This window comes from Pelmatolapia mariae, linkage group LG9 (assembly GCF_036321145.2).
Source record: "Pelmatolapia mariae isolate MD_Pm_ZW linkage group LG9, Pm_UMD_F_2, whole genome shotgun sequence".
In the NCBI taxonomy this organism is placed as follows: domain Eukaryota; kingdom Metazoa; phylum Chordata; class Actinopteri; order Cichliformes; family Cichlidae; genus Pelmatolapia; species Pelmatolapia mariae.
Window position 1 is genome coordinate 1,136,165 of NC_086235.1, and position 26,336 is coordinate 1,162,500.

The window sequence follows — 26,336 nt, forward strand, 5'->3', positions numbered from 1 at the left end:
TGTGATTGTTTGGTGACTCGGTCAGAGGTCATAGGTCACGCTGTGATCGGGGAGCTTCCGCCCAGCAGCGGCTCGTTGCAGGTGCGTCTGCAGACGCAGCAACAGCTGCTTGTTAAATCTTTATTTAACCCGGGAGGGCTGACAGAGGTCTGCGCTGCTTCACGCAGCCATGTGTGCACACTGGGAGCAAACCAGTGCAACCAGTGTAATCACAGTGCGAGCGCCACAGAGGAAAGAATGATCGACTTGGCTTCTGTCCATCCAGACGGACGTGTTTCTCCTTTCTGGTTGTGCTTTGCATCAAACCTGCTGAAGGCTTCAGTAACAGCTTCCTCAGAAAGACCGCTGCAGATCTTCTGTACTAGAAGGAAAACCTCACCGAGACTCTTATATGCGAGTAATCAAACACACAGAGCAGATGTAGGGTCAACTCCAGCTGTGGGAGGGGGTTTGTATCCGTCAGGGTAACGTTTCATACGCTCACATGAAGAGCTGAAAGAAGTTGTTCAGTTAAAATCCTGAATCATGGTTTCACAGTGACTGTAAGATCATTTTCATGGTTTGATTAAATAATTAATCAAACTGATATCTTCTTACTGACCAACGGAACAAAAGCTGCAGTTCCTCTGCCGTCCAGCAGAGGCAGCAGTGAGTCAGTCCCACAGACAGTTTCCACATTCACAGACTGTTTGGTCTCCAGAGATCATTTCATAACACCTGTTTATAACTCACCTGTTTAACCTGTATGAAGGCTTGAAGTTTGCATTATTAGGGGCGTGGCCTCTGTGACTGACAGGTGGATGGTGACACAGGTGGCTGTAGCTACTAGCTGTCTGCTGGCTTCACCTGAACTGGACCTCTGGACCTGTTTGTGCTGTTGGAGCCTTTTTAATGACATCATGTGACCAATAATATGGCTGCTGTGAGGTTACTGTGGCAACAGAGTGTCTGAGAAGGCGGGGCTTGATCTTTGGTAAAATTAGCACTGATCCAAATCAGTGGGTGACATCACAGTGACTGTTATTAAAAGATAATTTTTAACTTGTATTTCTATGTGATATTTAAGACCTGTTACCTGTGATGTTCCCAGAGATTCTGAGTCGTCCTCAGCTAACAGACCGGTCCCGTGTGTCGATTTAAATTCGTGTTTACATCATGATGAGTCAGATGTGTAGAAGTACGTCCTCTGCACCGCTCCAGTTGATTCCACTGCTTTCACATGATGTATGGAAACTGCAGTTTGGAAAGAAGGAGAAAGAACCTCTACATGAAAGCTTTTCATTCAGAGCTGAGAACGTGCCTGGTCTTCATCGCAGCCATGACGGCTCTGTATTAGACTCTGTAATTGCTAATCCACCAGGATTACACGAAGGCCACAGGAGTGACGAGGTCAGATGTCCCAGATGTCGCTGTGACCTCTGAGTGACCGTGTGGAGGAGGAATAAGTGAGGCTTTTTGTTGACTGTAATCAGAGTGGGCGGAGGACGTGATGGAGCTGAGGGAAAGTAATGTAAGGAAATAATCAGCGGCGAAGCCTCGGCGGCCTGCGCAGAGCAGCTCTGGGACATCTGGGAAAGTGTGAGAGGTGGATTTGATAAAGTCCAGGTACGCTGTGAAGAATGAGAGCCTCGCAGATTGAATGTGAAACATGGACATGGTCTGGAGACAGACGATGTGACGGAGATGCACAGGGCGGAGGTCTGTCAGAGACGCTGCAGCTTTAACTGCACGTACAAACTGAGGCCTTCAGCTGAGCTGTCGGACTCGTTCCTGTGTTGTGGACACAGTCGGTCCTGAAAGGACGTCTGACCCGTTCAATCCTCAGCTGGTGCAGAGCTTCATGCTCGCTCTGTAATGATCATGTCTGTCCAATCGGCTTTGCACTGGTGGAAATGTTGGCCTGAAAGGTATTAGATCAGTGTAACTGTGTGTTTATCACATTACTGCCCCAAAGAATTAAAGGAACTTCAAATCTCATGCTGGATATCTACACTGATATATGAAGGTGATCAACCTACAGAGGCTGGATACAAGGTGAAAGTTCACAATGATGCCGTTAGTCCATTCGATCAAAATTTCACTGCAGCAACTGAAAACGGTGCTCAGTAACTCATTCGTCCTTCATCCTCCATGAATGCCTGCAGACTCTCGCCACATTACTGTTCACCAGGAGGAACCAAAGACCTGCTGCAGCAGCAGCACCCTGATACCTGATGGGTGCCCAGCCTCTAGAGGTTTGTGCGTCCCTCCATGGATTTGCCACCACAAAACAGGTCATGCTGAACAAAGTTACAGGCAGCATGAGGTTCTCCATGGCGTCTCCACACCCTTTCGCGTCGGTAATATGTGGTCAGGGTGAACCTGCTCTCATCTGTGGAAAGCACGGGGTGATAGGTGGACCCACCAGGTCTGGTATTCTATGGCAAATGCAGTCAGGCTCCACGGTGCAGTGAGCACAGAACCCACTACAGGATGTCTGGCTCTCAGGCCACTCTCAGTCTGTTTCTGATTGTGTTTGGTCAGAGACATTCACACCAGTAGCTGCTGGTGTGAATGTCTCTGACCCCACAAGAGGTACTGGTCCTGCTAATGGTTCAAGGCCTTCTACGGCCCTGTCCAGCTCTCCTAGATTAACTGTGTGTCCTGGAATCTGCTCCATGCTCCTGAGACTGTGCTGGCAGACTCAGCAAACCTTCTGACAATGGCACGTAGTGATGTGCCGTCCTGGAGGAGTTGGACTACCTGTGCAACCTCTGCAGGGTCCAGGTATGGCCTCATACTACCAGCAGAGACACTGACCCCAGCTAAATGCAAAACCAGTGAAAAAACAGTCAGAAAAGATGAGCAGGGGGAAATGTCAGAGACCTCCACCTGTATAACCACTCCTGTTTTGGAGAGTCTCATTGTTGCCCCTGTAGTGCACTGCTTACCTGACCAGAGCAACACCCCAGAAATGTGACATGATGTCAAATGTTAACTGGATTTACTGCTGCATGAGTTCACAGCCTTTTTCAGGCTGTTCGGTTTTTCTAAAACTAAGAGCAGTTCATGGAAACAGACTATTATATATAAGTTATTATTATATATAAACACGAGGTATGAGCTAACGTGGCATCATAAAGACTTCCCTGTGCTTCAGTGCCTCTTACAGATTTCATTACTTCTTCTTGAATAAATCATTAACAGATATCTAAGGAATAAACCCGGTGTAGTGAGATGTGTGACCTCCCTGCTCTGAGGTCACTGCAGTCCTCTGATTGTGCTGCTGCACACCTGACCTGAGCTGATTATCAGCACAGTGGAAAATATTTGATGACCCCAGAAGAAAAGAGGAAACTACTCAAAGACAGGAGATGAAGGAGTTTGTGCAGACAGAGCAGCAGAGGGCGTTCACTTATTTTCACTGAGCTGACACTTATTAATCAGGAAGGAAAAATATCATTTCACACAACCTGAACCTGCAGAGCTCTGATCGTTTTCCTCTGATAACCAAAAACAAGCAGACCTCCGTCCTGTTCCTCCACCCAGCACACAGACCTCTGTCCTCTGCCTGTCTGATAAATCAGAAACACTCAGTTTAAACTTTATAAAACCACAAAAACTCTCAAAGTTTCACTAAAAATAAAACATAACAATGACAAAGATGACAAATATGTGCTGTGATGTTTATCAAGCAGGGCTGAGAGCACGGACTCACTGTCACCGCTGATCCTGAGCTCACGAGCTAACGAGGCTCAGTGTGTCGCAGCCTGTGATTGGCTCGTTAAAGGTGCTGATCACAAACTGGAACGTTGCTATTGATAGTATTGATCAGAGCTGGATGGTATTGCATGGCGTGTGTGTGTGTGTGTGTGTGTGTGTGTGTGTGTGTGTGTGTGTGTGTGTGTGTGTGAGAATGTAAGACGGTGTGTTTGCTCCAGCACTGCGTGACTTTTTTAAAGCAGCACCTGTGCAGGTGTTTGTAGAGGTTTGTGACAGTTTCTGATGATTTTGTGTTTTCTGAGTTTTTCAAAGTGTCACAAACCAGGACTGACACACACACAGACACACACTGTAACACACATACACACTGTAGTACAGACACACACCTCTCAGTGTAACTGTAACTATCTCCACCTGCTGCAGACGGCGTGAGCCGTGTGATGTTATTGGTCGAGTGCAGGTGTTTCACTGCACAGCGATATGTGTGTGTTATATTGTGTTACAGTGTGTGTGTGTGTGCAGCAGATGTTTGTCTGCTGCGTTCCCAGAGTTGCTGTGAGGTCGATCGAGGACACAGACGATGAGTCACACAGATATGAAGAGGCTCTCTCGCCCGCTCGCTCGCTCTCGTGATTCCCGTTTTATTTGTGATCGGAGACCGGGAGCGTCTTCCTGTTTTCTCCCCCTCACCTGCCTCTCTGCTTCTCTCTCTCTCTTCCCAGCGGTCCGCTCAGTCTCTGTTTTCTCTCTCGTTGTTTCTCCTTTTCTTCTGCTTTGAGTTTTCGTTTCTGCTTCCTTTAAACATCTCTTCATTTCTCTCCTTTCTTTCTGTTTCCCCGCCACATGAGAGCGAGGCGCTGCCGCTCTCGCCTGCTCCCATTGGACGATTTTCTGATGAATGTCAACAGATAAAGTGTAAACACACAGAGACAAAGCAGCCAGGCGCTGGCTTCCTCTCCAACCTCTCATGGTCCAAATCCAAGCATTTGGAAGCCATTGTTCTGATGCATGATGGGAACTCGTATAAGAAACCACATAAAGGCGAGCGATGCGGCGCTCGGCGTGACAAACCTGACGAGGGTCTGAGAGTCACTGAGCGGTCAGTGTGATTGGAAATGATGGTGGTCATGGTGCTGTCACTTCCTGTTCCTGTCCAAGCACAGATGCAGCTCACAGATTATTACACAGCACGTTTGACTTTTGAATTTCAGACTCGAGCCACATCCTGTCTGTAAGAATACTTTGTTAACACGTCCACGATCGTAACGCTCAGTTTGCTCTCTGAGCCGGTCTCAGGAAGTCCTTCCACTTCATTTTAACCCCACAGAAACTCCCTGCAGTTCAGCAGAGGTACAGCAGGGGGCGCTCAAGAGAAGGGGCTCATGAGTAAAAGCAAATGACTCAAATAAACAGATACAATAGTTGTATAAGCTGCATCCAGACAGAAACATTTCATCTTTCCACAAACACAGCATCGATAATCTGACGTGCTGTTAGCTCGAGTTAGCTAAGCATCATCATGTATGCTGATGATGTGTCGTCCTGCTGGGTGACCGCTGTCAGATGGTCCGTGTTTTTATGCTAACGTGCTCTCTGAGTGTAAGTGCACAGGATTCAGATGAAGACGAGCTGCTTTACTTCAGTGAATGAAGCAGATAAAACAGCTAAAATAATTCTTTAAGCTGCTTCAGGACAAAAACATTGTATTTCATCATTTGAATTAAAAATGCTAACACTGTAGCGCATTTCCTGGGACTCTGCTTCAGAGGCTGGGAGGATGAAAGGTGAGTGGAATCGTCACAGGTTTCATAGACCATGTCTGGGCAGTCCCCCTGGTGACCCCCGACCTCCACCCAGCCTCCCCCCGACCTCCCCTGTGGATCCTGAGTTAGGTCTTTAGATTGATGTGGACCATTGCAGAACAGCTGCACTGTTGCAGTGTGGTGCAGTTACACAGGACTGCCTGTAGAGGGTGTCTGTGAGCCACGTCTGCAGTTATAGAAGGACAGGAAGAGAGGGAGTTTTAAGAAAAGAGGTAAATGTGACGATGTGGTCAGGGAGGGATAAAGGTGGAGGTTTTACATCAGGAGTGACTCCAGAGGAAATCAAACCCCCACCCGGCTCGCTCGCTGCCTTGCTCCGCAGATCGTCTGTTTGCCGGAGCAGGAATGCAACGGAGCATAGTTTGGTTTGTGAGCCATAATCAAATCAAAATGTGTCTGCATACTTTCCCATGGGGACGGAGGAGGAGGAGGGGTGTCCAATTAAACAGTGACACTCGGAGAGAACGACAGATAAACAGACGGATAATCATCAGCAGTGGACGGAGTTTCAAACAAAAGCAGGGAGGAAGACAGAGAGGGAAGAATGTGGCCGCCGCTGGTATTTCATGTTATTTTTGGAGCATTTCAGGAGCTGAAACGTGTTTTATGTAACCGGAGAGCAGCGGCAGCTAACGAGCTAAAATACCAAAATGCACCGCGACGGACAAAAGAGTTTAATTTGAGTCGCAGCTGTCGCTCGTTTAGCAAACAGCAACATTTGATTCCAGCAGTCATTATCAGAGCCGCGATCCCCACGTGATCAGGGCCGAGTCACAAACATATTCACTCTGTTCAAATATTCAGAGGTCAGAGGCGGATCATTACGGACGCTCACGTTTACGTAGAAACACCGAGAACAGCCATCAGTTATCAAAGAGAGGGCGCAGCATTAGCCATGCACACGGTAACAACAGCAAACAGATCAGTAATGACAGTGATAAACTCAGGAGTGAACACTGAAGGAGGAGCTCAGCCACAGTTGGAGCTCGGCTGGAGGCGAGAAGTCTGACATCACAGCAGAGAGACGAGCCTGTTGGCTGGTGTTCAGAAGAATCAGCTGATCATCCATCCATGTCCTCGACAGCCTGTCCCAGCTGTCCAACGAGGGTTCACGTGTTTCCGTCGTTTGCCCTCTGACATGTTCAGACGAGCCTGGAATACACGCGGAGCTATGCTAACGGCGTTTCACACCTAGCTGGTTCACTCTGAGTTTGTAAACTTTTTCTTTTCACACAGAGAAAAATCCAAGTAAACCAAAGCAAACACTCCAAACCACCTGAGAATGTGCGCTGATTGGCCAGGTGTGTTTGGGGCGGGAATAACAAAAGTAAATAAAGAAGGTTTTGGACATTTGGAGAGTTTACTTCCTGTTCACAGCGAGCTGCTAGCCCGCGCAGACCTTTGCACATGACAGTACAAAGAATTCGTGGCTACGGACACTTTTTAGCTCAGACTAATGTAATGTACACCTGGCAGTGTAATGATGTGTGTGTCAAAATATAAAAATATAGTTTAAACTTTCAAGGACATTTTTAGCAGAATATTAAAATATCTGAGGTTATATAAATTTGGTAATCACTTGTTAATGGACTGTAAGCTCAGAAACTGGACAGTTCAGGGACTCCAGTTAGCTGATGTGAAGATAGCAGACAGCTAGCAGCTACAGCCACCTGTCAGTCAGCGAGGCCACGCCCCCAATAATGCATACTTTAAACAGGTGAGTTGTAGGCTACGTCCACACGTACACGGGTATTTTTGAAAACGGAGGTTTTCCGTTTTCGTTGTTTTTTTAATCCCGTCCACACGTGCAGTTTTGAGAAAATATCTTCGTCCACATGTAAACACTAAAAACGAAATGTTGGCCAATCAGAAGTCTGGAAGCCGGGAGGGAAAGACTAAAAAGGGTTTTGTACCAAAACCTTCAGGACTTCTGAAAAGTTTGTGTTTTCCTGGAAAGGAATTTTGTGTTACTATTCAGGTGCCTTCAACATTTCAAATGTTAATAACCAAAGACAGTATTTTGGTTGGTGTAGACTCACAACTCAGGAATGAACAAAGTGCATACAGCACACATAAATTACTTTTTTTTAAAAATTAAATTTATTCAAGGCCGATGTCGTGATTTGGGTTGTGACAGCGTCTGTGTTGGATGTAGAAGCCACGAGGTTCACTCAGACGCCTGTCTGTGTAACTGCATGTGTAATTGTGTTAAAACTGCAGATAGTCAGATTAACAGCAACAGTATTTTGTTTCTATCTGCCATTGCAGACATAATCTCATGTAAGCAGTAAGGTGGCGCACAGCGTCACGTCAAAAAAGGCGCACACCTTTGACGTTGTGTGACTAAATCTCTGTTTTCCTCGTCCACACGTAAACGCAAAAACTGAGTTTTTACAAATCTGTGTTGTCAGTGATTGAGAACGCCGTTTGCATGTGGAGGAAAGGTGCAAACGCATAGAAAAGTCTGCGTTTTCAAACATACCAGTGTGGACGCAGCGTAATCACATCCTCCCTGCAACAGTTTGAGTGTGTGGGACTGACTCACTGCTGCCTCTGCTGGACGTCAGAGGAACTGCAGTTTCAGGTGTTTTAGCATTGGTTTCATTTTTCAGGTAAAATAAACCTGAAGCTGAACAGGTGGACCTCTAAGGCTCATGCATCCTTTATAGACTTTGCAGTTTGTTTTCCTCGTTCCCTCCTCTCTTCCTCTTCTATAATTTACCCTCCTCCTCCTCGGCCTTCCTGCTTCTTTCCTCTTCAGTGATGAAGACCTTTTCTGTCACACAAACTCAAATGTTTCGTTTGGTCCACACAGAGCTGTGATTGGTCCGAATGGAGATGATGCAGTGACAGCGTGTGTGTGTGTGTGTTTAATGCTGAGTAAACGTTTCTGCAGAGCTCTTTTCCAGCTCGCCTGCAGATGAAGTTACAGCGTCGGTCTGTGGTGCGTTTGAGTGCTCGGTGCGTTGGAAGGAATTTTTACTGCTGACTGAAGCTGAGTGTGATCCAGAGAAACTCGCTCATCCGTTCACATATGTGTCTCCGGCCAGCGTGGACACAGTTTGAGTTCCTGCTTGAGTTTTTATCAGTCACACATGAAGAAGAATTAGCCGTGACGCGCAATTCGTGTTGAACACGTGGGACATAAAGTTTCACGAGTGCAGATATTTGAGCAGTGCGTCTGCTATTCGCTCCTCGCTTTGAAGCTGATGCCTCGCTCGTTACCTAGGTAACGCCTCTACAACCAGGTCATGTGTCAGTCAGCTGTGTCCTGTGCTCTCATTGGTAGTCAAGTTTATCTCAGGACCCGCCCACTGTGTGTCTCCCGTCTCACTTAAAGCCACCTGTTAGCGTCCCTAATGTTTTGGCCCAAAGGAATATAGATATGATGTCAAACACTGCTGCTGCTGTCCTTCATCCTGATGTGATTCTGACAGCAGGTTTGTCAAGTCTCCATAAAGATCAGTTTGACCTCTGACCTCTGTGAACAGATCCTGGATCAGTGCTCAGCAGGCATACAGCTCCTACAAACGCATATTCTCTCATAAACATGTTCATAAGTGATGCATAAAGTGCAGGAAGACTGCAGCACGCTGTCTCGGTTTGTTGACTCGTAGCGGTTCAGAGTACTGACTGCACGTGCTCAGTAGCGTCTGATCTCCGTATCGTTTATGATCAGAGCTGCTCCATGAGCTCCATGAGCTCGGCACACCTGCTGCAGGTTCAGGTGAGCCTGAGCTCGCGGAGAGGAAACCAGACCTGAGGCTGAACTGTGAGGTGGGCGTCGTCGTTCCTGCAGACTGGTGTCAGTAAAAGCAATAAAGCTGTGATGTGATGAACGCTGACCATCAGCGTGGCTGACCTGCTCGTGGCTCTGAGCAGGTGATGGATTTCAGGTGCTTCTTCTGTACATGAGGTTGTTGAATCTGCCCTTTGGCTTCCACTTGCACACGTTTGTGGGAACTTGAAGCACCGAGGAGTCGTTTCCTTAGACCAAATATAACCTGAGGGTCTGGGTGGACTCAAGTGTTCCCATAACATGGAAATGTGTCTCCAAACATCTGGATTATAAAAAGTAAGAACACGATATCCAGTGGAGTCCTCGCACAGATCCACTCGCTGTACCTGCTGACGGCGAGTCGCTCCGAGGGAAAGAATGATGTCAGCTGATCCCCGATGAGGCCCGAGGATCATTTATCTCCGTCACTCCTCGGGTCTCGTCCTGGCAGCCATGTTGAAACTGTCGGTGTCACCTTCTGCCCGAGCCGCGGCGTTTGGGATTCGCTTCCATGAAATCATATTTGGCGTTTTAACGGTGGGAGTTCCCACTGTCTGCTGAACAGCTCCCTGCTGACGGAGCGCACCGTCCTGCTGCACACCTGGAACACAGCTGCTGCACACACACAGTAACACACACACACACACACACACACACAGTAACACACACACACACAGTAACACACACACACACACACACAGTAACACACACACAGTTAATCTACTTTCCCCACAGTTTTCCTCCATATGGGCGACTCTGTCCAAAACACACACATTCCTCATGCCACAGTTTCCACTTCACGGAGCGAAACACACTCACACAGAAAGAGCTTTTTGTTCAGGAGGAATCTATTCCTGCGATTTCCTCGGACCCTCTGTACCTCTCGTCTGCACTCGCTCTGCGTCCTTCTGTCAGCTGCTGGCGGCCCGTCAGTGGGTAAAGACGTGATGATGAATGCTCTCCTGACGTCGGTAATCCTTCGGCGTCTTTGCTGGGTGGACATTTAAAGGCTGAAAGACTTTCCTGGCTTTGACAGCAATAAGCAAACACTGGCCCTGTTAACAGCAACATTCACCTGGTTTAACACGGTGACCTTTGACCTGTCTGCAGACTCGTTCTGCTCCGTATGGTTCACCTTCAGCTTTGATGCTGCCACGTATTCGCTGTGGCATCATATCATTGCAGTGTCACATGTATCGGCGTCCGTGGATCTGTTCAGTTTTTGCTCAGATGTTGATGGGAGAATCTGGGATTAAAGACTTTGTGCGTCCTGAGTCATCCTTTCACAGTTTGATCCCGGTGACTGCCGCCACCGATGTCTTGGAACGTGCCCACTCCATCAGGGAAGAAAGAAATCCACGGAAAAACCTCATCAATCAGCAAACTGATATCTGGGCACATAACACCCCCGACCTCCAGCCTCTAACCCAATAAAAGGCTCTTGCCTGTTTGCTCGGTCAAGTCCAGGGGGGACTTCTTTGAGCTGAGTTTTATCTGGGAAAATATGATGGGAATGATGGGAATTCCAACTTTATTGGACAAGCTTGAGCATTAATGAGGATGTTTGATGAGGTCCGGGTCTCGAGGTTTAGGTACAGCATCAGTTCTGGTTGGGGATTTCTCTCTGATACTGCCGGGTCTTTACCTGCATGATCAGAGCCTTGAGGGGACAAACTGGCATCACGAGCGCTGAGTCATCAGTGCAGTGCTCTGGTTAATGAAATAAAGGATATGTGAAGGGATTTAAATCAGGCAGGGCGTTAAAGAACCAGTCTGCATTTTTAAAAGACTTCTTCAGCTGTTTGATCAATATAATACAATAACTATGGATTTTTTAAAACTCTGCATTCTGCACCCACAAAATCTGAAATAAATACAGAGGTCAGAAAGTGTCATTGCATGGTTTAAAATGAAAATAATCACATTTTCTATAAATTGATTGATTGATTGATTGATTGATAATACTTTATTCATCCCGAGGGAAACTGGGTTAAGAATGCAGAATATTCTTCATCTTCTGGTTCGTCAGGTCTTTCAGCGGCTCGGCTGCGCTGTGAGGAAACCTTTGGCTGTGTGTTTGCAGGATAAATTAATTCTGTGGAAAATTCAGTGCAAATGTGAACGTAGCCTCAGTCCACAGCCGTGCGCAGGAACTGCATGCATGCCTTCCTTTGGCTTGTTGTGAATCGTCTCTGCTCGCGGCCCACCATGCAAATCCACAGGTGGGTCCATTTTGCAACCAGCTTGTGGTGAGACTGCTGAGAAACAAAAAGCCCAAATTACAAACAGGATGTCCTCCTGAATACAAAACCAGGAAAGGAATGAATGTTGTTTAGATGCAGCAACAGTCAGAACAGCCACAGGCTCTGAGATGCTGCGTAAAACCTAAATATAGACTTTATTATTTATGACTCGAATTCAGAAGATCGCTCTGTGTTTGAAACTCACGAGTTCCCGTTTATTACTTATGAGCAGCGATCAGAAGTCATCTAGTTTAAATCTCAGTTAAAAGCCTTCAGTGACGGCGGAGTGATATCAGGGCTGACGGGTAGACGGCACTGTGTGATTCACCGTGTGTTAAATAAACCAATCTCAGGACCACAAAGGCAAAAAGTTCAAGACCGTGTCTTTGAACCAAGTCCGTTTTTGTGCAACGCTCCAAAAGAGATCAGAGAAGTTTCAGGGACGACAGAACAAATCTAAAATTTCAAAGTAAACTTTTCTACCAGGAAAGAAATGGTCTGTAAATGAGTCATACTACCACCGAATTCAGCCGTCACATCGAGTTTAGTTATTACCTTCTTCTTCGTAGCGGTTTATATCCCGCGATGCAGGGTCTGCTATTTTGCATGCCTTCCTCCACTTCTTCCTATCCGGGGCGTCTTCTGGTGTAATATTCGCAGCATTCGGTCCATCCAGCACTTTTCTGTCTCCTCGTGGCCTGTTTCCACCCAGATCTAATTGCTGGGCTGTTTAGTTATTACCAGAGCTGAGAAATATCTGTGGGACTGATGAATAACAGGAAATATTAACAACACATCAGTGCTCATGTCGTCCTCTGAGTGACAGACGTTCCTAAACCACAGTCACATACGCTGTTATACCAAGAGTGAGATACAAAAACCATCCAAAGTTCAAACGGTTCAAAATGATGAAAACTTTAGAATAAGTCATTACTGAAGACCAAACAGGGACGGTAATATTTAGACAGCAATGAGCTTGAATTCATTGTGAGGTCGTCTCTGGTTGATTTCCTCGTTGGTTCGAGGCAGAGCTGAGCATCAGGAACAGAAAGAAGGAGGACGTGTTGGGACCACGCGTCTGCTGACCAGGACTATCCTGAAGAAGAAAACAGAAGCGATGAAGTCACTGAAGGAACAGGCGTGACCATCTCTGAGGACTCTCACTGCTCCATAAAAGACCGGCTCTGTGAAGACGGATTCATGAAGTCTTACTCTGTGACGTGTTCGGGGGCTTCCTGTTGCTGCTTTGCTCCTCAGAGTTAGAAATAAATATTTCTCCCACTGAAACACTCATTTACCCAACATGATGAAGAGCATTATTCATGCCCTGAGCTGAAATCATGAAAACCCGGATCACGGGGGACCTTTACCGTCCGCGCTGCAGCTTTCTAAAAACGCGTCTAAAAACCCTGCCGAGCGCTCGTACGGGCCGAACGCGGCAGAGCAGGAAAATCATCTCTGACACTTCACAGGAATGAAGAGGCGACGACGTCCTTTGATTGTGGAGGTCAAACCGAGAGCAGCAGGTTCACGCAAACTCAGATCTCCACACACGCACACATCCACCCTGCTCTGCACACACTCTCCTTGATGTTGCAGTGACGTGACGTAACAGCAGGCCCGGGCGGCTCCCATGGGTGCTGGTTAGTCAAATCATTGGACTGCCACAGCAAGCTTCAAAGGATGGCAGAGGTGGAGGAGGGGGTGGGGGCACAGAGAGTAACGAGTGGTGGGGAGATAGAGGGGGTGTTGAAAGAGCTGGCAGAGAAAAGAGGGTGAAGAAGCGATCGTCTGAGCCGATGGAGGGACGTATAGAGACATCATCTCTGCTGTCATTTACCCTGGCAGGTTTTATCCACTGAACTCCGACTGTTTGGCAGCCCGCTCACGCTCCTGCTCCTGCCTCCATCAGGATCAATGTCACCAGTCCACGTCTAAATCTTCCTCCAGATGTTCAGCAGAGAAATATCTGTGCGGATACTGAGGTGAAAGTAGCTGTTCAGTCAGAGCCGAGGATCAGAAGCAGAAGGAAGTGCATGACTGAGAGAGCCGGAGAAAGAACCAGGACACTGAAGAGAAAGGAAGTGGAGGCAATAAGGAGAACAGGAAGTGAGGAGGAAGAGGAGGCACGTGGCTGAAACCCGCAAAGCTGTGACCCGTGTGTTTTTGATCAGCCCGCTAACTGCCTACAGACTCTCGCTCTCTTTTCTGTTGCCGCCGGCAAAACACACATTTATGCTTCTGTCTTTGTGAGGACCGTCAGTCCTAATCATTCCCAGTCCCCAGGATCTAACCTGGATCTAACCTGGACCCCAGCACCAAGCCTGAGCCCCAAACCCACATCAAACTCAAAGAAATCCACACAGCAAGTGATCAGTGTGTGTTCTGTGTTTTCAGTAAAGTCCTCCATTAAAACATTCAAACAGATGATTAAACCTCGAGTAAGCTCACCGTTAAAAGTCCCCACAGTCTGACTGAAAGCTGCTCCTTACTGTCCAAAAACTAACGTTTAAAATCATGAGAACTGCAGCAAGTTTTTCCAAATGCTCCCGAGTGAACCCTTAATCCAAAAATGTCCCACTAGTCCAATGCCATCTCAAAAATGTTCCCAAACCAGACTCATACTCTCTCCAAAACCAATAAAATTGTTTCTATGACTCAACCAAAACCAGAGTTCAAAACCAGAGATCTCCTGACAACAGCACTAAGACAGCCCAAATCCAAGTAACTGAAGGGTTCTTAGAGATGCTCTAAAAAGGTTCAAACAAGTAATAAACCAACCAGTAACCCAAACCAGTGCAAAAAGTTTCCAATGCCAGGTCGAAGGTTGGCCTGAAAGTTTTCCTAATTACTTTAAAACAGGTCTAAAATCGGACTTCTGATGTAAACATCACTGAGTCGGCGTGGAAAGAAAAAGAAGATGCTGACGGACTTTATCTTCTGCACAGCTGGAACCTTCTCCAACGTTATTCAAAGCCAGGTCCACACCAAGTCCACGCTGAGTGTTAAACATGTAACAACAGAAGAGACTGTACCACATGCACAAAGGACCCAGACACCCAGACTCAAACTGGTCCAAAACCAGATTCAGCCCTGATCTGATACCACTGAGACACTCTGGATTACACAGAGAGACGGGCTGTGGTTTCCAAGACAACGCCAAAACTCAATCCAGAGAAAGCCCCACCCCACCAGTGTGGATCACAGCCTGAAACCATCTAACTTTACTTTGCTTTAACCTCCTAGGACCTGCCGTCCACATGTGTGGACATCACATTTTGGGTTATTTAGACCAAAATACTCAATTTTTCTCTATAAGGGCCTGATATCCACTCACGAGGACATTATACTGCTACTGTTCTATCAAAATTTTAAACGAATATCCTCATTTGTGGCTCTCATTTTTCCTTAACAAAAATTAGGTAAAATTCTGGTAATTGTTTGTTTTTACATTCATCAGGTCCCAATATGTCCAAATATCAAAGAGAAATTAAAAATGCATGCCGTGGAGGAGTTCGGGTCTTAGGAGGTTAATGTAGTAACCAAATCCAGTTTCACTGTGTCCAAAACACTCTAGAACAAGCTCCAAACAACACCAGGTTCAAACGTCTCCAGAACAAATCACTGACCAATAAAAACATGAGTCTGAGCACAGACCTCTCACGTCATGGAGGCAAACGAGGCTGCTGCCAAGAATCTGGTGAAGTCACCGCACAGTTAGAGATCAGCACTGGAGCGACTGACATCAGATTCACCACTGTGGACGTGATGCAAACTGTCACTCTGTGCCTGTCCAAAAGTGGGTGGAGTCTAAGAATCATTCTGTAAGACACAAACGAATCAGCTCACAGTTCAGCCCAAATATGTAAGATTATACATTTATAATATTTCTATTTCACATAATCATGGTCGTTGTTTTAATGTAAACCCACTGAGTTTTAATCACGCAGTAACTACATGTTCTATATTTAAAGCGTGTACTGTATGTGTATAAACATTTACTTCATATTTGTTTGAACACTGAAGCATTTAGTTTAATGAAGAAAAACCAGCAGCTCATATTGATGTGCATCGATGTAAAGGTGTTCTGAGGATTAAAGGTTTAAACTCATTCATATTAAAGCGTGCGGCTCGTTCTGTGCTGAGTCTCCCGTGTTGCTGCGTGTCCACAGCGGCTCTCGGGTAGATGACAGAACAGGCGCTGCCTTATTTTAATGGCAGCGATTTGTCTGTTCCTGCTTTATTGTCCATATTTAAAAACATGGAAATAAAACTGGGTGTGGGGGACGGCCATATGGATGTAATGAGACGCTGCATAGCAAGTAGATCGAATTACACACACACATGCATGCAATCATGCAGTTACGTTAGTATGCAGGCGCACACACACAGCATGGCGGGCTGTCCTGTACAAACCTGCTAACAGACCCACAAACAGAGCGTCGCCTCCCTCCTGATTTCTTCAGTTTGTTTGTGTTTTGATTATTTCACCATAAAGCAACAACAGCAGAAACGAGTGGTGATCACGTGTTTGTGAGAGCGGCGAGTACACAGCGACTGTGAGGGCTGCGTGCCGCTGTCACGCTGCACATCGTTGTTTCTCTGCTGTGTGTGACGATGTTGTGGTTTTGAGACATAATGAAAAGAGACACAACAGGAAGCGGCTGCTGAACATCTGATTCCAACACCCTGACCGTGAAACTGGATCCATCCTGGAGAACAACCCTCCAAACCCGGAGACAGCTTCACACAGTCACACTTTCATATCTGAAATTTAGAAACACTCATTTCTGACACATCAGGACCAAACGAACAGAAACACATCGGATTAGTAAACGATGGGAATCAGCTAAAGAGATCCAGGTCTGAGGCTCAGATCTGTGTTACAGTTACAGTTATGTCATTACTCTCAGCACACTCATCCATACAAACTAAACTATCGTGTGTGTGTGTGTGTGTCCTCGTTGTAGGGGTTTGTGTTGGTGTGTGGGGCTGTAGACTCAGCTTCATGTATAACTATGAGACTCTGAGTTTCAGGTGATTTTACACAGTAATGAGAATGTAATGTAATGAGTAGTGTAACTAATTACTTTCTCTGGTGAGTAAGTAACTTACTGCTTTGAACACAACGCCTGCACACATGTGAGACGCCTCTGAGGTGGACACACAACCAGCACAACCAGATATGATGTATTTGTAGTCGCGCTCGCCTCTCAGCTTTGAACCATCGTGGACCCAAAGAGCCAATCAGAGAGAGCGTCGGCCTGCAGGTCAGGTCGTCCCGGCAACCAGAAATATCATTTAAAATACAAATAAATTTAAAAAACTCAGAGATTGGAAATAATTAAAAGGACGGAGACGCAACATGACCCCAGACCACTGTGTGTTATAACACACAGTAACACAAACACCCACATAGTAACACACAGACAGACACACACACACATAAAGACATATGAAGTAACACAGACACACAGACACACACAGACATACGAAGTAACACACAGTAACACACAGACACACACACACACACACACACACACACACACACACACACACACACACACACACACACACACAGTGTAATTGGTTTAGCAGTGGTCGACTTCCTGCACAGTTTGATGTTTAAATTAAAGCCATCGATCAGAGTTTGGCTCTTATTAAACTTTCCCCCCTGGAGTGTGTGTCTGTGTGTGTGTGTGTGTGTGTTACTGTGTGTGTGTGTGTGTGTGTGTTACTGTGTGTGTGTGTGTGTGTGTTACTTCATATGTCTATATGTGTGTGTGTGTTACTGTGTGTGTGTGTGTGGTTTCAGAGGTTTCTTCCTCTGTAATTATTCTGTGTTTGTGTTGAGCTGCTTGTGTCCGTCTGTTTGATGCTGCAGTGGAATGACGGACACGTTAAATTCTGAGTGCTTTTATTTTGTAGGTCTGAGCAAAGTTCAGTGTTTCCTCTCTGAGGTGAATCATGTTTGAGGCCTTCAGAGTCAAACAGGTGACTCCTCCTCTCTGCTCTAACGTGTGATTCTGCACATTTGTGTCATTTACATGTCCTGTGTCTGCTTTTTTAAATAAAATCAGGTGTTGCAGCAGCACACGGGTAGCTGAGTGAGTCCTCTGAGCAGCAGCAGGGTCACACATGTATGAAACGTGTTCAGCTGTCTGAGTACGTGTTATAAATCGGTGCAGATGTGATGTTGAGGCCGAACTTTGGTTCTCGTGTTGCTGCTTCTGTTTTGACGTCTTTGTCTGCGTTTGATCTGCAAAGTGTCCACAAAGACATGAAAGTATATAAAAGCATCAGATCTCCGTCGCGTCACGCTCGTCTGCCGAGCTCGTGAGCAGATGTTTGACAAACAGGATCTCGTACGTGAGACGAGGTTATGAGGACGCCGGAGCTGCGAGCTCAGATGTGGCTCCGAGTTTTGGAAAATAAGTCAGTAAGAGTTTGGATCATGTTGTGGGAACAGGTTTGTTTTTCACCTCAGAACCAAAAGTCGAGCATTGAATGTGAAAGAACACGTAAACACGTGATGGCGCGCCACGCCGGCCTGCCCGCTGCCGTGGAAACGTCTCCCCGTGTACTCAGAATGTTTTCCTGCGCAGACATTCCCAAAAAAATGACAAATTCCACATTTAATGAAGAGCTGAAGAGGACAGATGGAGCCGGAGAGGATGTGATGGGAGGCAGACGTGAGGAGCTTCATGTTTCATGCACAGTGTTATCATGTAAGCAGCCGTGTGTTCATCGCTCTGCAATATTCTGCATCTCTGCTCTGATCTAATTTAACGTATGGATGTTACCCTCAGACACATCTGGTCTTTGTAATAAACACCAATAAGCTGACACGTTAGTGCCTGCAGGCCGTCGTGATCCATCACGCGGAACACCTGATGTAGCGGGGACACAGTAACGTGTTTATGTGTAACACATACATACGTGTATGGAGATAACCATGTATGCAGCAGTATAGCCTCGAGTCCAGGCTGAGATGTCATCCATCTTTGGATTGGTGAGGAGGAGGAGACGTCAAACAGCAAAGGAGGCGTCAGAGACTTCACGGGAGTCGGAGGTGTTGTGTTAGAAATGAAAAGCAGGATCATTCTCACCTCCACGAGAAGAATAGAAACACGTTTTTAAAAAGAAGACGTGAGCAGCGTCCTGGAAGCAGCAGAAGTCTTTCCTCAGCAGACTCGTCTGCTCAGGTTTCACCACATCACTAACTGATGCTAGAATCACACCTCTGCATTCAGTCTGTGACATGTGACATAATTAAACTTAAGAAAGAAATAGATGATCTAAATACGATGGATATACAAAAGAAAATCGTCTTTATTAAACAACAGCAATGCAAGGTAGGGAGGAAATCACTAAGACTTCTGTCTCTTAAACTTAGGAAGCAACAAGCAGAGAGGACTATACATAGAATAAAGAATCCTCTTAATGGACAAAAAGAAACTGAACTGGGGAAAATTAAACTATGCTTCCAGAATTACTACAGAAAACTTTACTCCCAACCCTTTGTAGATAACAACCCTAGTGTCAATACTTTCCTGTCTGGTCTAAAGTTGCAAGGTGTGACAGAGGAACAAAACAAAATGCTGTTGTCCGCAATAACTAAAGAAGAAATTTACTTAGCAATTAAAAGACTAAAGGGAGGGAAAATGGCAGGGCCAGATGGGTTCGGCCAAGAATGGTATAAAATAATGCAGGATTATTTGACTCCCACCATGTTAAAAACATTTAATTGGGTAATGGAAAAGAAAATATCCCTCGTTCATGGAGGGAAGCAATAATTTCCATTATACCAAAAGAAGGAAAAGATAAATTAGAATGTAGTAACTATCGCCCAATCAGTGTATTGAATATTGACTATAAGTTGTTTACATCTATTATCTCTAAAAGACTAGAAATGATATTAATACATAATGACCAAACGGGTTTCATTAAACAGAGACAGGCCCAGGACAACATCAGAAAGGTTTTGCACATATTGAGGCAAGTTGATAAACAAAAATTAGAGACCTTAGTGTTAAGTTTAGATGCCGAGAAGGCGTTCGATTCAGTGAGATGGTCTTTTTTATACAAAGTGCTTGAGAAGTTTAATTTTGATAAATCTATAATTGATATTATTTCAGGGCTATACAACAAACCAACACCTAGAATCAAAATCAATGGGGACCTCACCGAATCATTTATATTGGAGCGAGGGACACGACAGGGTTGCTGCATTTCACCGCTGCTTTTTGCTTTGTTTATAGAACCATTAAGTCAGTGGATCAGGCAGAGACAGGATATAACAGGAGTAAGAACGGCAGGAGGGGAACAGAAATTAGCATTATTTGCTGATGACTTACTTTTAACATTAACCTATCCCTCTCAGGCACTCCCCCAAATCATGGAAGCACTATCACAATATGGTTCTTTATCGGGATATAAGGTCAATGTAAATAAAACGCAGGTATTAATTTTAAACTATGAACCACCAGTCGAAATTAAGAATCGTTATAAATGGAAATGGGATGCAGATAGCATTAGGTATTTAGGGGTGGAAATGCATCGTGACTTCACCAAAATGTTCAATGCCAACTATGCCCCTCTAAATGAATCTATACAATCAGATATACAAAGATGGAACACTATTCCATTTCTGGACCTACACTCCAGGATTGAATCAATCAGATTAAATATTCTCCCCCGACTGCTGTATTTGTTTCAGTCTTTACCGATTGCTATACCACAAAAACAGTTTGCGGCATGGGATAGAATATTGTCAAAATATATCTGGAATGGGAAAAAAGCTAGAGTTAAATATAAAACACTCCAATTAAAGAAAGAAAAGGGAGGTCGTGGGCTTCCCTGTCTATGAGAATATTATTGTGCAGCTCAGCTAAGACCACTGATTTGTCTCTGTTGTCCAGACTACACTGCCGGATGGAAAGATGTTGAAGGAACAGTAGTAAAAGGAATACCAGTTTCAGCGTTAATATCAGACATAAAATTGCAGAATAAAATATATATGGCAGATAAACCTATACTACAAATAATGATATCTGCTTGGAAAGAAGTAATAAAAATTGGTGGTTTGGAAAATGCCTCTAAAGTTTTAAGAATGTGTGCATATGATTCAGATTTTACTCCAAATCAATATGATATTAGATTCAAAAACTGGATTTCAAAGGGTATAACTAATTATTATTCATTTGTCCATAAGGGAGCATTTCAAAGCTTTGAATCTTTAAGGAGTAAACATGACTTGGGGCCAGATGATTTTTTTAGATATCTACAGATCAGAAATTATTTTAATCAAAACTTAAAAGTGAACCTAAACGAATTACAGTTTGTAGAAACGTTCTTATTACTAACCAAATCTGGAGCGCAAAGTAAAATTATTTCCAAATTATACAACAGCATCCTACGGTGTAAAAACGACAGCACTGTATATATTAAAGCGAAGTGGGAAAAGGAGGGTAATTTGTCAATTACAGAGAAGTGTTGGGCTCACGCATGCAAGATACAATGGGCTACCACTGGGTCTACTGTTTGGCGTGAATTTTTTTCTGGAAAAGCATTATGAGATTTTTCATTACGCCTGCTCAACAAAGATATCGAGGAATTGGTGATAAATGTTGGAGATGTGGGGGAGACGGAGCTAACCATTTCCACATCTTTTGGGACTGTAAAGTTATCTGCCAGTATTGGTCTCTAATCCATGATCATTTACAAAATGTTTTTTCATTTGTTTTTCCTTCAACTTTTGAGACCATTTTTTTGTGCAATGTACCAGTGGATAAACTGAATTCCAACGACAGAAGACTCCTGTATATCCTACTGGCCGCAAGTAAAAAGCCCCTTACGAGAAGATGGCTAAAGCCTGAACCACCAGCGATGGAAGACTGGATACATTCTGTACAAGAGATCTATACGATGGAAAAAGTGTCATTTTCTCTTAAACTTCAGAGGGATACCTTCTACGAAATATGGTCTAAATGGACAGACTATGTTAAGCATATGAGGTGTGATTTTGTATAAGATGTTACAACCCTGAGTATTATGTAAATCTACCTGCCCTGCTGCCCTCCAACCCTAGTCCCTTTTTTTTTTCCTTTTTTTTTCTTCTCTTTTTTTTTAATTATAACTTAAAAATGTAACAGCAAAGAAAGTGTAAAAAGGCATACTATTGTTTTGTTCAACTGCTGTAATAAAAAAAGAATCACACCTCTGCATTCAGTCTGAGTGTGGAGTGGCTCCAGTGGTGGCGATACACATGAGTCGCTGGTTTGATTCCAGCCAGAGACACAAACCCATAAAAGTCTCCATCAGACATGCAGAGCGAGGGAAGCAGCTGTACGACCACAGTGCCGCCAACAGCGCTGCACACATTTATACAGGCGTCACCGCTGAGGTCGTTCTGTTCGTTCTTTTCCTCGTGATTCAAAAAACAGCAGCAGAAGAAGAGAGACGGACATGGAGCAAAGAGCAGGGCTGAACGGTGCTGACGTAATCTCTAGTTATAGCAGTAACCTACACTGCTATAGATGTGATCTGTAGTTATAGCAGTAACCTACACTGCTGTAGATGTGATCTGTAGTTATAGCAGTAACCTACACTGCTGTAGATGTGATCTGTAGTTATAGCAGTAACCTACACTGCTGTAGATGTGATCTGTAGTTATAGCAGTAACCTACACTGCTGTAGATGTGATCTGTAGTTATAGCAGTAACCTACACTGCTGTAGATGTGATCTGTAGTTATAGCAGTAACCTACACTGCTATAGATGTGATCTGTAGTTATAGCAGTAACCTACACTGCTGTAGATGTGATCTGTAGTTATAGCAGTAACCTACACTGCTGTAGATGTGATCTGTAGTTATAGCAGTAACCTACACTGCTGTAGATGTGATCTGTAGTTATAGCAGTAACCTACACTGCTATAGATGTGATCTGTAGTTATAGCAGTAACCTACACTGCTGTAGATGTGATCTGTAGTTATAGCAGTAACCTACACTGCTGTAGATGTGATCTGTAGTTATAGCAGTAACCTACACTGCTGTAGATGTGATCTGTAGTTATAGCAGTAACCTACACTGCTATAGATGTGATCTGTAGTTATAGCAGTAACCTACACTGCTGTAGATGTGATCTGTAGTTATAGCAGTAACCTACACTGCTGTAGATGTGATCTGTAGTTATAGCAGTAACCTACACTGCTATAGATGTGATCTGTAGTTATAGCAGTAACCTACACTGCTGTAGATGTGATCTGTAGTTATAGCAGTAACCTACACTGCTATAGATGTGATCTGTAGTTATAGCAGTAACCTACACTGCTGTAGATGTGATTGTCACGGCCCGGCGGCACGAAGTAACTGAGATGGACACAAGCGCAGGAACCAAACCGGAAACGAGACGGCAAGTGAACAAAGGATTTATTTCACCCATAAGTAAACAAAACAAAAACAAAACTACGCCACCACACTAGTGGCGCGCAGAAAAACCCGAGGTAACTTAAATGGCCTTGACAACCCTAGGATGCTGCAGAGCAACAGAGGCAGAGGGAGCTGAGCTAGGTAGTGGCCGGGGCACTGTAATGAGAGGAGAGCACAGTCAACGTGGTCCAGCAGATAAACAGCAATCCTCCACAGTTTGAACTGAGTTGTCTTACTTGGTCTCAGGTGGAGGAGACAGAGAGGGCAGATGGCCCGGACGTGGTCGTGACGTGGGGAGGCAGGCAGGTGTGTAGTGGCCCAGTTGGCCACGTCGTGTCAGCAGCAGGTGGCCCAGGTCCAGGACAGCAGGAATGAGGGAGGCGAGACCTCCACTCCAGGAGCTACCTCTGGAAACAAGAAGAGCAGGTAGAACGTCACACGGGTTTTGGACAGAGATAAACACACTCCACTAGACTGACATGGGATTGCAGATACTCAGGCGAGGAATGGTTGAGAGCGCAGGTCTAATATGCTGCTGGAATAATTGCCCACAGGTGGTCAGCCAGGGAGGAGCAACCATTCTCCGCCCGAAGAGGAGGAGCCACTGTGGAGGCCTGCAGGTACCCACCCAGACCATGACAGTGATCTGTAGTTATAGCAGTAACCTACACTGCTGTAGATGTGATCTGTAGTTATAGCAGTAACCTACACTGCTATAGATGTGATCTGTAGTTATAGCAGTAACCTACACTGCTATAGATGTGATCTGCAGCAGTGTAGGTTACGCTTTGCTGTTTCGACCAACCTACAGCACAGAAGCAGAGATCCCACTTACTGAAGTTTGCATTCACCTCCAATAAATCTGAGAGCCAAGGCTCCGATCAGATCTGACGTCACACACAGACACACACAGACTCTCATTTCTCTTTTGGATGAAGTAAAATTTTAAATGAAAGGATGAACGGTGCGATTTGCTGAGCACAGTGAAATCAGGGTTGGTGTTCCTGATGTGACGGCTCAGGCCTGAGAGCACATTTACATCCTCTTCCTCTTCCACGGGAAATCATTTAGACTTTCTGCCACATTCACGTCATCTCCTGACGCTCGGTGTGCAGAGCTGCTCGGAGCACACCGATGTTCGTCAGTCTGTCGTGTTCCTTTTTTTAGCTCCCTGATAAAAGATTCGTCTGCCTGCTCTGCCGGGACTTCCAGGTCAGCGAGCCCTGAATGCAGGTCGGGACGACACTGAGAGTCTGACAGCCGAGAGCTTCACTTTCACTTTCATTTGAGAAACTTTCCTTTCTTTCCTCTGCGCGCTGGATTTTCTCTGATCCATTTTCATGCCTGTGTCAGTGTGACATCCTGCTGTGACAGGTCGAGGTAACACCTGATGGATGTGCTCTGCAGTGGGCTGAGGCGAGGCACGGGCTGACTGTCGGGGTTATCAGACAAGTTGGGCTGTAAATAGACGACATGAATCCATATTTATTCCCAGTACAACAAAAACACATTAAAGGTTGAAATGTTTAACAGATATGAGCTGATTTTGAGTTTGGCCCATGTGACCGAGCTGCTGACAGCTGATCAGCTGCTTCCTGTCCCAACTTTATTCAAACTCAAAATGAGCTTGTGTTTCCTAACATGGTACAGTTTCTCATTTTAAAGACTTTACATGTTTTCTATGTTCTGCTGTGAAACACAAAGACCCAATTTATTCAGTATTACAGATGAGTTTAAAAAATAAAAGCAGATGGAAGAAATCAGGGTCTGTATTCAGAGGCTAACCTGCACCCTGCTGGAAACATGGAAATCTAATGTGAAGGATGCGAGGCACCTGAAACAGCCTCGGTTCATGGAGGTGATGAAGGTCGTTAAGGGTGCACTGGAAAGTACACATAATTGATCACAAATGAATAAAATATCAATGAGATGTGTTCTTTAAAAAGGAAGGCAGACTGGCGTGTGGGCGCTAAAGTTTAACCTTTGACCCAGGTTCAGTCTTTTTTTACTCTCTCCACGGCTGAGCCCCTAATGCGTCAGTCGTAGTGTGTCCACATTTCTACATGTTGTGCATGCAGGTGGAGGGACAGGAGGCCTCACCTCATCATCGCCCTGACTGCACTGTGAGCCGTGTTTCTGCTGGTTTCCTTCCTCCACCAACACTCCTCACACAGTTCAGCATTTCAGTCCAGGCGGTGTCTAAATTCTAAATTCCAACTAACTCTGGATAGCTTGATTATGAAACTGCATACAGACAGACTGTATGGGAGCATCTGACAGTAACCTGCTGATTAGTGCTCAGTAACATCCAATCAAAATCCTCAAATTTCACCCAAGCTGGAGCTCCGCCTTGTTGGACGGCCTGTTACCACAGTAACAGTCACAGCAGCCATATTATTGGTCACATGATGTCATTAAAAACGACCCAAAAGGCTCCAACAGCACAAACACGGTCCAGAGGTGCAGCTCAGATGAAGCTAGCAGACAGCTAGCAGCTACAGCCACCTGTGTCACCATCCACCTGCCAGTCACAGAGGCCACGCCCCTAATAATGCAAACCTTTAAGGTTTAGTCAAGTTTGACATCCTGTTTGGGTCAAATTTGACCAGTTTTAACTTTTGAGTAAACGTTATCCTTTTAGCCTGAACTTTGATGACAGGAGCTACACATTTTTGTACAGTGAGGCTGTTCAGATGGACTTCAGATCATGGAGAATGATGCTTTTATGGAAGCTTTAACAATTATAAATGACATGTCTAGTCCCTGTTAGGACTCTTGCTGCAGCATTTTGGATTAACTGAAGGCTTTTCAGGGAGTTTTTAGGACATCCTGATAATAATGAATTACAGTAGTCCAGCCTGGAAGTAATAAATGCATGAACTAGTTTTTCAGCGTCACTCTGAGACAGGATATTTCTAACTTTAGAGATGTTGCGCAAATGGAAGAAAGCAGTCTTACATATTTGTTTAATATGTGCATTGAAGGACATGTCCTGGTCAAAAATGACTCCAAGGTTCCTCACAGCATTACTGGAGACCAAGGTAATGCCATCCAGAGTAAGAATCTGGTTAGATACCATATTTCTAAGATTTTCAGGGCCGAGTACAATAACCTCAGTTTGATCTGAATTAAGAAGCAGAAAGTTAGCGGCCATCCAGGTCTTTATGTCTTTAAGACATTCCTGCAGTTTAACTCATTGGTGTGTGTTACCTGGCTTCATGGATAGATAGAGCTGGGTGTCATCTGCATAGCAGTGAAAATGTATGCTATGTCTTCTGATGTCTAATAATAATAAGTCCTCTGTTGGGGCTGTAAGAAAATAATCTAACAGTAATGAGTTAGAATCCATTTATTCTGAG

General features: G+C 45.0%; 1 protein-coding gene across 1 annotated transcript in view; it reads left to right on the top strand.

Annotated features, from left to right (window-relative positions):
• sugct (succinyl-CoA:glutarate-CoA transferase) overlaps positions 1-26,336 on the top strand; it is an 84,617-nt gene that overhangs the window by 47,686 nt on the left and 10,595 nt on the right. The gene's annotated exons all lie outside the window — the stretch shown is intronic.